The 18,259-nt window shown below is 39.8% G+C and overlaps 1 pseudogene; it reads left to right on the top strand.

The window, feature by feature from the left end:
- Positions 1 to 7,522: 7,522 nt before the first annotated feature.
- LOC118925848 (histone-binding protein RBBP4-like) lies at positions 7,523 to 8,700 on the top strand (annotated as a pseudogene).
- The last annotated feature ends 9,559 nt before the right edge of the window (positions 8,701 to 18,259 follow it).

The raw sequence follows: 18,259 nt of genomic DNA, 5'->3' as shown, positions 1-18,259 counted from the left end.
TTTAGATGTTACACATACTCCTCGTTTCTGAGAAGGGGAATGTCTTACTTAAGGACAATTTCCAAAGGTTACAAGTCTGTTAATGACATCTGATTTCTTCAAGAAGGAAATTCCAGGGTTCTATGCTGGCTTCACAGCAAGTCGGGCTCTGACAGGTGCTTTCCCACAGTTCTTCCAGGATAGGAACCTGACCTACTTTGGGAGATGAGGGATTGCTTCATTGGGGAAATGATACATCTGTTGAAACCTAAATGATGAGCTTAATTGTTCAAAAAGAAAGAGAGGGTTAGGGAGGGCAGCATTCCAGGCAAGGAAGAAGTTTATGGGGAGGCCCTGAAGCCTCAGGCAAGCCCAAGCGCAGGGCATTCAGGGAATTCAAAGTCTCACATGCTTCGGGTGCAGAATGAAGAAAAGAGGGGAGCAAAATGTGACTGAGAAGGTGGGCCAGGGTGAGATCTTGTACAGCTTTGCTGATAGTGTTGTGAATTTAGAATTAAGAAGGCCAAGACTCACTGAGATACAGCTTTAAGGCCATTACCAGAACAAAATATATGTGCATAATTTTTTCAGCTCTTAAAGTTTCATTATGCAATTAATTGAAATTACAAAATAGATTAAATTTTAATTTTCATGTCAAATGAGAAGAATTGCTTTTTTTTTTTATCCAGCATTTTATTATGAAAGTTTTCAAAGAGAAAAATTGAATCACCTATATTCTATAACTAATGTTTGCTCTATATGCTTTGTCACATGTCTATCATCCAGCCATTCCTCTTGGCACTCATCTGTTCATCTTATTTTTTGATGTGAACCAAAAAAAGTTGTAGACATCAGTAAACTTCATCCCTGGATACTTAATAGGCATACCATTAACTAGAGCTTAATGTTTGTTTATGTTTCTTTGTGTGTGTGGTAAAAGTCACATACAGTGAAGGGCAAAAAAAGCAAAAAAACCTTAAATGTTCCATTTGATGAGTTTTGATAAATATGTGTATAAATATTTGAAGTTTCAAAAAAGATGCAACTTTTATAAAAAATTATCATCATATACCGTTGTAAGGTCCTTACATTACATGTGAAGTGGCATAATATCAATTCAAGGTAGACTGATGAATTAAGGGTGCATGTTGTAATCTTTAGTGACCACTTTAAAAATGTAGCTAAAGAGGTCAATAGAGGAGACTGGATGGAATACAAAAATTACTCAACCCAAAGGAGTACCAAAAGGGGGAGCAAAGTAGGAGAGAGGGAACAGATAAAAAACAAACAGCAAAGTGGCAGATTTAAATCAAACTGTAACATAATAACACCAAATAAAAGGGACCGAACACTCCAATTAAAAGATGGAAATTGTCAGTCTGGATAAAAAACAAGACCCAACTGTACACTGTTTACAAAGATGAATTTAAATATAAAGACACATTTTGAAAATTAAAGAGTATTAAAAAGCCTATACCATGCAAACATAAGGATCGGAAAGCTGGTATTTCTATACATCAGGCAAAGTAGAATTAAAGAAAAAGAGTATTTCTGGGGATAAAGAATGATATTGTAAAAAAGCCCAATACATCAAGGAGATGTAACAATCCTAAGTGTGTGTAGACTTAATAACAGAGGTCTAAAGTATATGAAAGCAAAGATTGACAAGAAATAGATCTACAATCATACTTGGAGATTTTAATACTCCTTTTTAGTATGTGATAGGATAGGTAGACAAAATATCAGTAAGGAATAGATTTGACTGACACTCTCGCCAATGTGACCTGACATATTTAGATAATCTAGTAATTGCAGAGTACATATTCTTTACATGTGCATATTTAGCATTCACCAAGATATACTTTATGCTACTGGGACCATATATGAAATTTAAAAATAATACTATTTGCAAGAAAATTAAAACACAAAAGAGGGACAAATAAAGTTAACAAAAAATGTGTAAAATCTCTATATTGAAAACTAAAATATGTTAGAAAGAAATTAAATATCTACATAAGTGAAGTAGTAAATCATGCATGGATTGGAAGCCTCCGTATTATTACAATGTGTTGTAACCCACCATGAACCAATGTAGAGTTAAAGCCATCCAGTCCAATTCCTAGCGGCATTACTTACAAAGGAATTTACCAGCTGGTTATAAAGTTCATGTGAAATCGCAAAGGATATAGAATAGCTAAATGATCTTGAAAAGGACAAAGTTGGAGACCTTCATTACCTGATTTCAACAATTGTTGAGAAGCTATAGTCGTCAAGACAGTGTGATATTGGTGTAAATAGATCAATGGAATGTATAGGGAGGGACTAAATGCATTCTAAAAATAGAAGATCATTTTTATTATATCACCCAGAAAATAATGCACTATTTAATGATTCAAGCTATTTTCTAAATGATACCCTCATGTCCTCAATGTTATTGCAGCCCTTAGGATTAGGGCTAGGGTTAGGGTTAGGGTTAATTTGCAAGAAATCCGGAAACAGACTCACGCATATACGGTGAATTGGTTTTCAACAAAGGTGCCAGGGAAATTCAATGGGAGAAAATGACAGTCATGTCAACAAACGTGATGTGACTGGAACTGCTAGATATCTATATGAAAAGTTGTCATGTCATATTATATTTGAAGTATATATTTATGATAAATTACGATTTCAAGTCTATGTATCCATGTCCTGGGAAATAAATTATGCATGCATGTTACTGTTATATTAGCTTTCTCAAGCCAGAGGACTATTATTTATTAAGTAAAACTTATTAAAGGGCTGTAATAACATTGAGGACATGAGGGTATCATTTAGAAAATAGCTTGAATCATTAAATAGTGCTTTATTCTCTGGGTGATATAATAAAAATGGTCTTCTATTTTTAGAATGCATTTAGACTCTCCCTCTACATGCATAGTAAGAGAAATTTCTAATTTCATTTATGACCAGTGATATGTATTTGTGAGACACCTAGCTGGAGATGGAGGGCGCAGGAGCTATAATCTTGCAAAAAGAAAATCTCTTAAACCAATAGCTGAAAAACTCAAAAGAGTTACTAGATCTATTATTAACTTATTTCTAAGGCTTCTCTAGATACTGGAAGCATCAGGTTCATTGTGTGTCCTTCATGTATATGGGAGCTAGTATTATTTTTGTGATTAGTGGAGGTTAAACAAAAAACAAAAAGGGTTTGGCTTAACAAACTGAAATACAAATGTAATTATGCTTTGAAAAACTTTTTCCTACTGCTCATGGGGTTTTAAGAAGGGTTTCTTGAGGACAAAAGATCAGTCTGCTATATGGTTCTAATTCCCAGACCCAGAAGGCTTTGTAGTTGGGTAAGGCTCGATGCTCTCCAAGGAACTCCTGTCTCCAAATGGCCTATCAATTCTAGAGTCAAGTTGCAGCTGGACTAGTGGTACAGTGTCTTTCTTACCATCCCAACAACCCAGAAAGTCTCCCAAAGTTGGGACAAAAATGCTCCCACCACAGAAGATAGCCTCTCTCTTCCATACAGCGCTAGAACTCTACCTCTTATTTTATTTTTTTCTATCTTTACAGTGTCTATTTTTTTTATAGTCTGTGCAGGAAATGGCACTTCCAGTACTATAATATTACTTGAAATGTTCAAGTTACAGGAGGCTTGATTAGGTACTTTTCTGTTTAGTTAAGTGACAGGCCTGAGGATGCACTTTGCACGCTGTCACTGCATCACTGCAGGTTACCATCTAAGCACCTGCTAATGTTACAGATCATCTCTTAGGAGGGATTACTTTTGCAAGTGGGTCATCTCAACAATTTTGTGTTTATTCTTAGTTTGCTATTTACAGAGCATGTAGCAAGGGCTAGGCTAAGTGCTGTACGTACATTACCTGATGTAATTCTATGACATCCTCTCAAACAGGTACTTTCAGTTCCCCACTTTACAATTCACTTATTTCAGGATACGATTTGGATCTATCAAAATCTATCAAAAGCAGACCTAACAAGCTCTTACAGCTACTCCATATTCCCTTACCGATCCCTGTGGATGACACATCCCTGATCTTACCCCAAATCCTAGGCACCTTTCTGTAACTCTCTGTGTACTCACTATCAATTGGTTACCTAGACTAGGCAGAAAAACTCTCTAGGCAGCACAAGGAAAAATAAAGCAAAATGCAAGAAACTGGCTGGCTTTTGGGAAGCTCTTCATCTAGCTAAGCTCTAGTAAAGCAAGTGTTTTCAATTTAAGATGCATACTAAAATCATTGACTGATGACAGAAATTCTGATTTAATTTGACTAGGGTGAGACCTGGGCATCAGGTGACTGGAATGTGCAGGCAAGGTTGAGAACCATCTAGTTTGAAAAAAATACAATTAAAAATAACATTAAAACCACTACAATGTACTAAACGATGTTCTGAAATGTACTTATTCCTTACCTCATTCCACAAAGGATATGATGTAGTAAAAAATTACTCAGTACAGAATGAATTCTATGGGAGGGCACAGAATTTGAGGTACTTGTCAAACAGGCCAGAGATGGGCTGTGACATGTGAGGTCAATATAGAGATAATTCAGGTACGTTTTACTTCTCTGGTTCTGGTTTGCAAGGCAGCAGTGGCAGATTTTAGGAGAAATAGTAGAAGACAGCGATTGGTCCAAGCACTGTTTCTAGGTAGTCAATTGGTCCAAAAGCTGTTTCCAGGGAACTGATTGGTCTGGAAGCTGTTTCCAGGCTGTCAGGCTGGTAGACTGCCTTGTCTCCAAGGTTACTCAATCTCAGAAGCCTGTGTGGAATCATCATTTTTCCCCATTACAGAAGCTTACTGAAGAAAATACCAGTATTTTAAGGATGACTCATAGGCACATTGTACATTTCTTTGATCCCAGTTCCCTAAGGGTTATGAATTGTGCAGAAGCAGATGCTTCCTAAATGATTTTTTCACAAGTCGAGGCATGGCTGGAATCCCTCCTTGAAAAATTTCCAGCTGTTACAAGGGTAGCATTAAACTCTTCAGTGCAGTTCATCTGTTGGACTATCCCTGTCTTTTCTCTCTCCTTCCCAAGAGCAGATGAAGCTGCAGTTTAGCATCAAGAGGAAAATTAGATAGTGCAAGAAATAATGGTGTGATAATAGTAAAAGAAAACCAAGAAAAGGGAAAAAATCGCTATAATTCCATAATCTTAATATTTAACTATTTTTATTTTTGCATATTTTTATTCTAACCTAAGGTCAATATTATTATGATGATGTATGTGAAATTTAAGGCTTGACTGTCTAGCAATAGTTTTAAAATGGTTGTTTCTTTATTGTATAGTGGCTAACCAAATTCTTTTGAAAGTGTAATGACATAACATGATTTGTGAGCATATTTTATATTTTGAGCTTCAAATTCAATGAATATTTTTGAGTGGCAAACACAAAAATTCATTTTATGTAATTACCTTATTTCAAAAATAGCAAAAGCAGCATTTACGGAGAGGCCACAATGTGGCAGGACTAAGGTTCTGAGGACTTGGAGAGATGGTTGGGGAAAAAAATACCACGCAAAATCCCCTTTATCTGTTAGGGAAAGATGGGCAATAACAACCCTGGCTGACACAGAATAATTCCGGACATTATATGTTTTACATATTAATTCATTTCAGTCCTAACAATCTTATGGAATAGAAACTATCATTATCTTCATTTCGCAGGAGAGGCACCGATGCACAGAAAGGTTAAGTAACTTGCTGAAGGTCACAGAGTTAGTGAGCGTTAGAACTGGGATTTGTGGCTCCATGGGGCACATGTTTAACTGCTGTGCTGTCCTGTGTCTCTGTAATTAGCTAATTTCTGCTTATTCTGTTGATGCAATGAATCAAAAGTTTTCCTTTTCCTTTTCCAAATATTTTAAATTCTTACTTCAAATATTCAATATTTTTCCATAAAGGTATTAGATAAGCACTATTGCCAAGACTTTCCAATTACAGGATGCTCACTGTATGCCCAGTACTTTACTTCCCCAAGGAAAATAAGATGAAATGTTTTGTTTGGTGTACTTGCAAAAATTTTGCTTCAAAAAAAAAGATGACAGATGATATCTGTAACTTCAGATTGGGAAGTGATCTAATGAAGGAGTTCCAACCTTCTCTGCACATGGGAATCTTGTGGAGGGGTTTTAAAATACACTGACCCCTGGGTCCCACCTGCAGGGATTCTGCCTCAACTGGTCTGGAGTGGGTTAAGGCATCAGTACTTAGCTAACATTCGGTAGTCCGACAAAGTGATAGAATGTTTAGAAACCAGATTCTTAAAATCATAGTCATTATTAAAAAAACAGCTTTGAATCAGATTAACATGGATTAAATTCCACGTCTGCCACTCATTAACTCTGTAATTATGGTCAAGTTTCTGTAGGGGACAATAATTCTCTTCTGTTCTCTTAGGGTCTCCAGCTGGGCTTAAGAACTAAACTGAGATAGGATAGATTAACAGGACAAAAACATGAAAATTTTACAAAATTTTTACAGGTGCACAGGGAGCCTTCGCAGGAGAATGAAAACCTGAAGGAGTGACCAGAGAGGGAAGCTTTTATACCTTTTAGACAAATAAATGATATGTTCGTGAAGAGATGGTAAGATAAAGGGGTTTGGTTAGGGGTGGTGAATTGTGGGGAAGTGACTAGGAGATATATGAGGGAGAAACTCATGGAAGATCAGGGTTATTTTAATAAGTTTGCTTGTACAGATGCACTTCAAGGTCAACTCCTGGTCACTGGTAATAAGGACCTTCTTCTCTTCCCGGTACAAGGAGAGTATCTTGCTCATGGGAAGTTTTATAATTTATTTTTAGATGAAAAAGGGTAGACCAGAGAGCCCTTCCATCTGCTGATTCTCAGATGCCCTCAGCTCAAAATAATCAATATCCCAAAGCAGCATATCGTAGGTGGCAAGTCCTGAATGCCTGTGCTTCTAAATCTCTCTAAGCTTCTCTTTCCTCATCTGTAAAATGGAAATAATCATTCACCTTGTAGAGCTGTAAGAATTAGAGAGAATATGTGTGAAAATCATTTTCACAGTCCAGGCACCATATGTGTGTCTAACTAATGGTTACTTTTACCCATTCATCCATTAATTCCCTCAGCAAATACTTGCTGAGCACCTCCCATGTTCTAGGCATTAAGTAGAATAGACAAAGGTTCTGACCTTAAAGTTTGGGTTTTTTTTAGCATTAATAAAATGTGTTTAATCTCATGGAATTTATGTTGCTCTACCGTGTAGTAGGTCATCTGAACCTGGGATCCCACCCTTACCTCTTTCATCAACTTTCTTTGGTCCCCTCTTCTCTCCTCTGGCTTTTTGTCATATTCATTGGCAAGTAATCAAAACTTTTTTCATTTTAAGAAAATATTCTAGTCCCACAGCTTCCCCACCCCTCCTGCAATGCTTGACCCTGGATTCCCCCAGCTTGCCTGCCCGGCCTGGCCAACAAGGAAGCAGCCTTTGATGATGCAGCAGAAGAATGTGTGATCAACGAAGAGTACTAAATATGGAAAAAGAAAACCCCTTTTCTTTATGATTTGGTGATGACTCATGCCCTGGAGTGGCCCAGTTTTAATACACAGTGGCTTCTACACGCAACCAGACCAGAAGGGAAAGATTTCAGCATCCACTGACGTGTCCTGGAGACGCACACATTGGATGAACAAAACCACCTTGGGATGGCTACTGTGCAGCTCCCTGGTGCTGCCTGGTTTGATGCTTCACACTACGACAGTGAGAAAGGAGAATTTGGAGGTTTAGGCTCAGTTAGTGGAAAAATTGAAATAGAAATCAAGATCAGCCGTGAAGGAGAAGTAAATAGGGTGTGTTATGTGCCCCAGAGCCCTTGCATCTTTATAACAAAGACTCCATCAGTGATGTTCTTGCTTTTGACTACATGAAACATCCTTCTAAACCAGACCTGTCCGGAGAGTGCAATCCAGACTTGCGTCTCCGTGGACATCACAAGGAAGGCTATGGGATTTCCTGGAACCCAAATCTCAGTGGGCATTTACTTAGTGTTTCAGATGACCATACCATCTGTCTATGAGACATCAGTGCTGTTCCAAAGGAAGGGAAAGTTGTGGATGCAAAGACTGTCTTTACAGGGCATGCAGAAGTAGTAGTAGATGTTTCCTGGCATCCGTAACATGAGCCTCTGTTTGGATCAGTTGCTGATGATCAGAAAGTTATGATCTGGGATACCCCTTCAAGCAATCCTTCCAAACCAAGCCACTCACAGTGGATGCTCACACTGCTGAAGTGAGCTGCTTTCTTTCAGTCCTTACAGTGAGTTCATGCTTGCCGCAGATCAGCTGACGAGGCTATTGCCTTGTGGGATCTGAGAAATCTGAAACTTAAGTTGCATTCCGTCGAGTCACATATGAAATATTCCAAGTTCAGTGGTTGCCTCACAATGAGACTAATTTGGTTTCAGTGGTATTGATCTCAGACTGAATGCCTGGGATTTGAATGAAACTGGAGAGTAGCAGTCTCTGGAAAATGCGGAAAATGGGCCTTCGGAGTTGCTGTTTGTTCATGCGGTCACACTGCCAGCATGTCTGATTCCTCCTGGAACCTCAGTGAACCTTGGGTGATGTGCTCTGTATCAGAAGACAATATCATGCAGGTGTGGCAAATGGTGGAGAACATTTATAATAGTGAAGACCCTGAAGGAAGCGTGGATCCAGAAGCACTAAGGTCCTAGATACGTCTGCATTTTTTGGGATTTTAGACCGCCTTTGCTTTCCTTTCAGCCCTGAGACTGATTTAATACTGGTTTGGAGGCACAGACTTTGGGTGGCTGTCCCTCTACAATAGGTTCCACCAGCTGCTGCCATTGGCCCAATCACAGTGTTTCCTAAATATTAACTGGGGGATTTGATTCAGCAAAGCCACTGGCTTATATTTAAATTTTCTTCAGGAATTTTCTACTTACAAAGGTCTAAAGTAGCCACAAAAAGGAGAATATTGTGTGTGGTTATTTTTCTTAGGCTACATCTGTAGGTTTTTCAGACGCATTTAAAAATAAAGCCTAGAAGTGAGTAAAGAATAAAGCCAAGCAAGGTAGGTGTCTGAGTCATGAACTTTAAGTACTTACTGCAAGCTGTCATTTTTATTCAGAAAATAGGCGTGATTCAAGTCATATAAATTCCTGCTCTAAAATCGTCACACCTGACTTTCCAGGACACACATTTTCCTATGTAGAGCAGTTTCCTCTCAGTTTCTTCAGTGAAGGCAAAACTTACATGTTCCTTTTGCCCCATATACTTTGGCTTGTTAGTGTATTTCTTGAGCTGTTTTCATATTCTTTCTTTCCTTCCTTTCTGTGAAATGGTTTTTTTAAAAAATACCTTGGGACCACCAAGTTGTCAAGATGTATGTTTTTACCCGACCACAGGTAGACTGTCCAGTTGGAAGAAGAGTGAATCGATAGCTTGTATTTGTTTTAAGAGTAAATTAATCCTGGTTAAGAGTTGCTTTTTTCTAAAAGTACACACTTCCAATTGTAAAATAAATAAGTAACCGGGATGTAATGTATAGCATAAGGGATATAGTCAAAATATTGTAACAACTTGGTATGGGGATAGCTGGTACCTAGAATTATCATGTATATAAATGTTGAATCACTGTGTTGTACACCTGAAACTAATGTAAGGTAATAGTGTGTGTCAACTACCCTTCAATAAAAAATAATTATCTACAAAAAAAATAAAATAAAATAATATAAAATATTGAAAAAAAAAAAAGAGTTGCTTTTTTCCTTCTTAGGAGTTAGTCTCTAACTACTAGTTTGATACCATCTCTATTTTGGGTGACCTGTTTCACCAGCAGGCCTGTGACTCTCCATGGCTAGCTGTTTAAGTGTGTATAACAGAATAAATTGCTTTTCTACATTAAAAAAAAACAAAGAAAGAAAAAATTCTAATCCAACCTTTTGGCTTCAGTTTCCCAGCAGTCGCTGCTTTAGCTCCTTGCTGCCATTGTTCCCGAGGCCAAAGTAGCTGTTGTCTGCATTCACTGTCGCCACGCTTATGTCTACTTCATCACTATTCACGCTCAAGTGTTGTCGTCAGGCATCTGTCTCCGTTCATCTACAGAGATGACTCTTAAAACCATTCAGTGACTCCATATTTACCTCAGGATAAAGTCCAGACTCTTTAAAGTGGCATGTGGTCATTTTCTAGCCTTCCTTCCTTCCCACCAGCTTTCCTACCTGCCCTCCTGTCCCCTTCCTGCTGCCCCTGACCCCACACAGTTCCTGCCACATAGGACTGCTTGTGGTTCTCCAGAAGCACGTACTTGTACGTCTAGGCAGGGCTTCTCCGGAGCTGATTCGTACTTGCTTGTGGGAATCTACGAAGCACATCTCTTCCAGATTCTGTGTGTAGCGGTGTCATATTGGTAGCTTCAAATCTACCACGGTGGGAATATTTATGTCAAGCTAATTGGCAAAATCTACAAATTTGGGCCTTCTTGCCTACCCCCAGAGAGATGGTTGCTGAGCATTTACCACATGTCATTGCTTCTAGGCCTCCTCCCTAACTTGACTTAGCTTAAATGTCACTTCCTCCTGGAAGATTCTCTTGATCCTTCAAGATTGGGATGGATACCCTTCTCTGTGAGTCTATGGAAACTTGGGCAGCCCCTCGCTGTGGCACTTGCAGTGGTATTCTGTATTCTAACACTGGCCAAGTAAAACCCTTGAGGTCAGGGGCCCTGTTTTCTTTGTTGCCATTGTTCTCCACCTAGGATGGTATTTTGCACAGAGCAAGGTGATAAATCATATTTTTGAATACATCAACACATGAACAATAGAAATAATAAGCCCTCTCTTTTAACGAATAAGCTTTTTGTGGTTCAAGAATGTGTCTTAAACTTTGTATACCCTGATTTCCTCCCACACAGTAATGTTCAGTAGGAATTGGAATAGAATGAATGGACCAGACTTGAGTGTGCTCTTTCTGAGCTTAAAACTAGGGCTTGACTTAAGATATCCATTCTAGAAATGAGTCAGTGACCTGTGAGGTTGTGTTTCCGTAGAATCCAAACCCAGAGTTTTGAAATCTATCACCAGCAGCTTAAGATATTCTCTAGCCATTCACCTGCTTCAATGTACTGCTCTTCTTTCCTCATTTCTCCTAAAAAAAGTGATCCTAAGCTTATCCCACTTTCTCCTTTCTTCTTCCTTTATCTACAGTGTAGACACACTCCTTGCTCACAGATTCATATGCACATTGAACCCTGAGGAAGAGCAGGAAGGCAGTGTGGTGCAGTGAAATGTGTTTGGGATTTAGAGGCAGGAGACCTGGGCTGTGTTCCTGTCTGTCACATTTCTGGAGCCTTCGTCTCTTCATCTGCAATGGGGAAGATGAGATCTTGCCTATCTAATTCATCAAGTGTTTCTAGGAGCAGATAGTTAATAGAGGTGAAAATGTTGTAAACTGTAAAGCACTACATAAAATAAATGCAAAACCTATCAGACAAATTGATCTTAAGTGTGTGCTATAGTCTCATAACGTCTTAGCAAATGGAATCTTCAAGGCAGTAAAAGAGTGTTCCAGTACAGAGGGTATAAAAATCTAGGGATTATTTATTTGGCAAACAGAGAAGCTCTACCTATTCCCTGGCATGTAATCAGGTAAAGATTATGGTTTGCTTTGCAAAGACATAAAACATCAGCTTCATAACAGACGTTACCTCAGAAATCTGGAGTGGTTCCATCTGAGATGCCTGGTGTCTATCAATCAGGAATAAAAAAATTGATCTAAGAAGGAAATGATAAGGATCTGTTGGTGACTGATAACTGGAATAACAAAATTTCATTCCCCAATGGGATCCTGTAAGGCTCCAGTTAACCTAGAAGCATAAGATATAAATCAACATCAAGCAACAGAGTTCCTTTCAAATAGACAGCTACCAGGGAGTATCTCAAATGGCAGGCACTGTTGCAGACATATGGTCTGCCCATATCTTACTTTGGGGACATATTCTCCCTTGTGGATGTTATTGGCTTTGCACAATAGGAAGGCTCCACGATGTGATCCTCCAGGCAGCAGCACAGGCATCACCTGGGGAGTTTGTTAGACACGCACAATCTCAGGCCTACTCCAGACCTATTGAATCAGAACGGGCATTTCAACAAGATTGCCAGGGAGTGAGTATATTTCCACTTAAGGCACATTGCCTTAGCGACCATCTAATCATTTTTCAAATGGAAAAACAAACAAAATCAGGCCTTTCCGGGTGATTTTCCCCTCCACACCTAATACTCCTGGGTGGCAGAGCTCGGATTACAAACAAAGATTTCCTGACTGCTGGTGAATTCCAGCATCGCACACCACCTCACAGCCTGTGTCTGCAATGTCCTGGCTGCCAGGTTTTGGGTTAAGTTACTGAACCTCTCTGGGCCTGTTTCCTCATCCATAAAATGGAGGTCATAGCAACGTCTACCTCACAGAACTCTGAGGATGAACTCAGGCTGGAAAATCCCTGCACACTTTGTGCAAGGTAAAACACAACTCACTGCAAAGTTTTATTGCTCTCAAATGAAAAGGCAGACAATATTCTGCCTAGTGTGAACAAAAGTAAGTTTTTTATGGCACACAGAAGCAGATATTTGTACCTCTGAAAACCATCATGCCTTGACAGAAATGTTTAGAAAGCAGTCACTTATTTTTCCTTTAAATCTTTCATTTTTTTCCAGTGGAGAAACGTACATAACTGTACAGCAGAGATACTCTGCTACTGACTGTTATTTATTCATCTTGCAGGTTAGCCTGACCTGTTATTATGAATTTGGTAAACTGGGGCCAAATTCAACCTTTGGACTAGGCACACACATATGTAATTGAAGAGTTTAGCTCCCTGACCTACTTTCGCTACCACCAAAGCAGTAGAACCCTGGATTACCTAGCTTTTAGCTCCATCTAGTGGTCACACATCGCTCACATTTTCAGTTGCCGAGAAATTTTCTGGAATTCTAGTTTTATCTTTAAAGGCAAATACATCCAGCTTATTATTCAAGAAAAATGACCTGATATACATATTTTCAATGCTGTTTTGTTATAATGAAATAATAGGAAGATTCTGGGAGTTGGCCGGAAACTTGGCTTCCTATTTAGAACAGTCTAGAGTCATCTTTGATATCTCGTGATATGTCCATTCTGTCACCAAACCCTAAAAAATAAATTTTTCAGAATATTATCCAGCCACACGTACTTACTTGGTCTTTCCTTTGGGACTGTCTGCTTAGGGAAGGAAGGTATTGGATGTTATTCTGGACTCCAGAGTTTGGACACTGGGGCCCTGCTCCCTCAGAGAGAGATGGCTATAGATGTACCCACAAAGAAAAGACCTGAGAAATACGGCTTCTAGCTTCACAAAGGATGTCCTTTCCCCACAGTGTGCCCATGGAATTGTGGAGAGCTGCTGGATCTGAGAGAGCCACACGAAGAATCAGTACAAGCTCTGGGGACAGATGGTCAGACGAGAGACCTTTTTTGGAGATGGTGTTGTCTGAGCCCCTGAAAATGTTGAGAAGGAAAAATTTTCTTCTACCCTTCAAGGTTTTTCTAGCTGGTCTAATATTAGCTTGACATGGGACAGATAAACAGGAAAAAATCAAATTTAATTATGTACTGTAGGGACTAAGTGCAGGCTGCCCCAAAATGGGACACTTCGGTGTATGAATTATTTTGAACTGAAATAACTGGAGAAACAGCAGAAGCAGAGGGATTCTTTGGCCCCCTATGGCCCCTCATCTTGAAACCAGGCCTGTAGCTGGAGCACAGAAGGCATCTTTATCACTAGAGATAGGGAATTCAGAGTGGAGAAGTCTGCATAAACACATCTGTGGCCTTTTTTCTAATTTATTACCCCAACCCAAATGCTGTTTAGAATTCCTTACTAATTGAAGCTCCCAAACCCTAATTTTCTTTGTCCTGTCAGTTCCTCAGGAATTTATGTTTCTTTGTCTAAAATGTATAAAAGCTGCCTGACTTGGTCATTTGTTTGGGTCTCAATTTTATTATTGGGCCTTGTGAGTAAAACTGCAGTATTTCCAGAATTTCTTGCCTGGCCTTAGTACATCTCCATATCAACAGGTGTTTCCAAGGTGGGTGGGGAGCCAGCACACACAGGGACCAGCGAGGTGTGGTGGGGTCCTTTTGCAGCTGGATTGAGAGAGACACAGGCGAACAGAGGTAGACGACTGCTTGTAAGCAATAAATGGGTTTCTCCCACTTTATTTCTCCCTTTTAGCTGATTTCAACTTCAGAGGTTATTTGCCCTGGGCTGGGAACATATTTTTCCCCCGGAGTTATGGGCCTCCCAATTTATGTAATTAAACTTTTTTTCTTTCTCCTGTTAAATCTGTGTCATGTCAATTTGATTCTTAAACCAGCTAGAAGAACCTTAAAGGGTAGAAGAAATGCTTTCTCCCCAACAGTACACATGGGGAATCTACACAGATGTGAGATTCTAAGACAGGATAAATGAGGTATATGTGCCATCCAGAACTAAGGGGAAGGGGATAAATTGGTAACTTCAAAAGGAAAGGGAAGCAAATGACAGGAATATGAAAGAGCGTTTGTTTGGTAAACAAGGATTTGTGGGATTACACAGAAACAATGAGACATCGAGAGGGACTTTAACAGACTTTGCTAAATTCCGCCTTGTCTATCAGCTCTAGTTCAGGTAATACAGTTATCTGTGGTGATAGCTCTCTTCCTGGAGCAAATCCTCATCTAAATCCTTTTTATGCTCTTAGGTCAAAGTTCAGAGGCTTTGGGGCCTTGATTGTTTTCAGCTCTGTGTAGTGTGCGTGCCCAAGTGGCAAATCTTGGAGCTGTCTGCCCTTGGCCCTACAGAACCAAGATACAATTCTAGGCATAGAAGTGGGCTCAGGAAGTCCAAGAATGCCAGACTGTGTAAATGGAATCACATGATATGCGACCTTTTCCACTCATTGTGATTACCTTGAGATCCATCCAAAAAATATCAATCAATAGTTTATTCCTTTTTATTACTGCTTAGTACTCCATGGTATGGCTGTGACACAGTTTGTGTAACCATTGCCCTGTTGAAGGATATTTTGCTTATTTCCATTTTTTGGTGTTTATGAATAAAGCTGCTGAACAACAATAAAAAAGAATGCCAGACCTGGAATTTCCTACTGAAGGGTAGCAGAGCATGTTGCCCAAAATATGCATGCCTCTTTGGCAGAAGGGTTATTCTGAGCTGGTTATTTTTGAGAAACAGCAGACACAGGAGAAGTTCTGAAAACAGAGTATACATAACCCTTTCATAAGGGAAGTTTACATTTATGAAGGAAATCCGTGAGGCTGTCTCTCCTTAGGTACCAGGAAGAGACAAGCGACTCTGAAATCACAAGAAACTCATCAATGGCAGCAACTTAAGTCTGCAGAATCTTACCTTTTACTATGCTTTTCCTGGGACCTTCCCATAACTGGCCTTCACCCTCCCCCAAAGTCTTTCTTTTGTCTTTAGCTGAATATACTATTTAAGGTGGTGGCTTGGGCCTGCTTGGGGAGTTACTCAGTTTCTTTGGGTATCTCCAATCTATTCTTGAGGCATAATTGTGAGGGCTAAAAATTAACTTGCCATTTCTGCTTCTGTATTAGTGCTTGCCTCAGTAGAAGTGGCAGACAGCCATATCTTGTTATTGCAAAACTGTTTTATTGAAAGAATTATTTCAAACACTGGTTATTTCAAACTGGTGCAAAGTAGCCAACCCAGGAAGAAGCAACTGACCTACTAGTCTCAGGCAATCAAGCAAAACTAAGACAGTTAGCCAAAAGGAAGTTCAGAGAATATAAAAGTGTTGACTAAATTCTTGAGGCTGCCGTTAGTGGATCTAAGGCTGACAGCCCCTGTGCAGGTGTTCTTACTGCTAATAAATAACTTCTTTTTCTTCCGTGTTCTGGTGTGGTTTGGTGTGTCTGTGCTCTCTCGGTATAAGCAGTTGGTCCTATGAAATTCAGAACTAACAATAATGTTATAAACTTCTATTTATTTTTCTCTTGTTGATCTATCTTTTATTATAGGAGGTCTCAGCAAAGAACTCAGAAGGGTAGAGGGAACATTATTTTTCTTCCCCTACACTACCTATATAGCAGGAAGGAATTCAGAATCAGGTGTAAGTTGATTTATAGAAAATAAAGAGATGCAGTATATTTGCATGCAGGTTTGTGGCCAGAGAGTCAGATCTCTGATGTAGGAGCCTGTTCAGGGTTGGGTGTATAGTTGCACCCCCAAAACTGGAGTTATTTCATATTGAGGCCTTGTTGGGGAATTGATGTTTAAGTAATTAAAAAGGAGGCCTTAGACTGAAGTGGTTCTAAGTGCCTACATAAACTAATCCAAATCTAAGCCTTTCATGTCCCCAGGTTACAAAAAAAAACCCACTAAGGACAGCTGATCACAGCCAGCCAGCTAGGCTTTAAACTATAGCCAATCAAATTCTTTTTTTTGCTTCTGTAACTTATCCATTTAAGTCTTCCCCTGGCTCCTGTCCATGGGGTGCCCCTAGCTGATTCCAAGTTTGCCTGTAATATTTCATTCTCTGCAGCTCCTAGCAGTATACAAAAAAAGGGAGGGACTTAGAAAGTTTTTCTAAGGCCTGTCTCAGTTTCTGACTTTCTAAAAAACTGCAGAAAGGAAAGCAGAGAGCAGCCAAATAGTTGGGGTTCAGAAAAGCTTGTGTTTCTGCAAAGCTGGGCGTGCCTCCAGAGGTAAGGCTGGGTGTTAGGGGTTGAACTGCCCCAAATGAGAGGTTGAATTTCTAACTTCTGGTACTTGCGAATGTGACCTTATTTGGAAATAGGGTCTTTGCTGATAGAATTGAGTTAAAAATGAGGTTATACTAGATTAGGGATGAGTCCTAATCCAATATGACTGGTGTCATAGGAAGAAGGAAATTTGGACATAGCCACACATAGAGAGGAGAAGGTCATGTGAACACAGAAACAGGGTGAAGACTGCCATGGGTAGACCGTGGCAGAGACTGGAATCAAGGAATATCTGAGGCTGCCAGGGGCTGGAAGAGGTGAGGAAGAATCCTTCACTAGAGGTTTTGGAGGGAGGATGGCCCTGCCAACACCTTGATTTCCAACTCCAAGCCTCCAGAACTGTGAAAGAATGAATTTCTGTGGTTTCAGGCCACCCAGTTTGTAGCCCTTTTTGTTACGTCAGCCCTGGGAAACGAATACAGTGGGGTAGCCCTCTGATGGAAGGTGACCCTCTGGGTCTATGGGCATTGTGTAGTGGGTAGGGGGGTGGATGGATGCCCACTGCAGGACCAGGGACAGTAAACCCCCGGCCAGGAAGGGCTCTGGAGATGCTGGCAGATGCTTGAACTTATACTTGCTACCTGAAGAATAACTAATGGATGCTGCTTTTGAAGACTTCTAAGCTGTTAAAGTAAACAGTGATTTAGTATTAGTGGATGAATGTCTAAGGTAAGAGCAAACTTTTGGAGACTAAAACCCTGAGAGTACTAGGTAAATTTTCCTTCAAAAGCGCTTGGGAAAAGTTGCCTGCCACATTTATATTGATGTTGGGGACTTTGGTACAGAGGATGTCAGCTCCAAGAGCTTTAGAACCCAAGAGCATGGGTTGGAGCAAGGGCAGGCCCAGGTTTAGTGGGTCTTTTGTGTAAGTTTCCTAGAGCTGTTTTTTTTAAAAGTACGCAAAACTGAAGGGCTCAAAACAACAAATTTGTCTCACAACTTTGGCGGTAGAAGTCTGAAATCAAGCTGTAAGCAGGGCCATGCCCTCTCTGATGACTCTTGAAGGGACTCTTTCCCTTCTTCTTCTAGCTTCTGGTGTCTGCTGGAAGTTCCATGGTTTGTAGATGCATCACTCCAGTGCCATCTTATCCCTGTGTCTCCACATCATCGTCCCTCTGTGCACGCTGTCCCTATGTTCACATTCCCCTTGTCATAAGACACCAGATATATTGAATTAGGGCTCACCCTAATGACTGACTGTTCACTTGATTACTCTGTAAAGACCCTATTTCCAAATAAGGTCACATTCTGAGACACTAAAGGTTAGGACTCCAACATTTCTTTTTTGTGGGACATAAACCCAAACAGTCCTGAAAGTATATAATGTGGGGGCCCTCTATTAAAATTACAAATACAAAACTACAAATATCTAATTAGGCCTTGTAAAGAGCTTGTGCAGATAGCCGTGCAGTAAATCCTCTTTGGTTTACATTAGAACAGCTGTTGGCCGGTTTG

Source organism: Manis pentadactyla, chromosome 12 (genome assembly GCF_030020395.1).
Source record: "Manis pentadactyla isolate mManPen7 chromosome 12, mManPen7.hap1, whole genome shotgun sequence".
NCBI lineage: Eukaryota > Metazoa > Chordata > Mammalia > Pholidota > Manidae > Manis > Manis pentadactyla.
The sequence above is the reverse complement of the archived record's forward strand: the minus strand, read 5'-3'. Positions and strand labels throughout refer to the sequence as shown.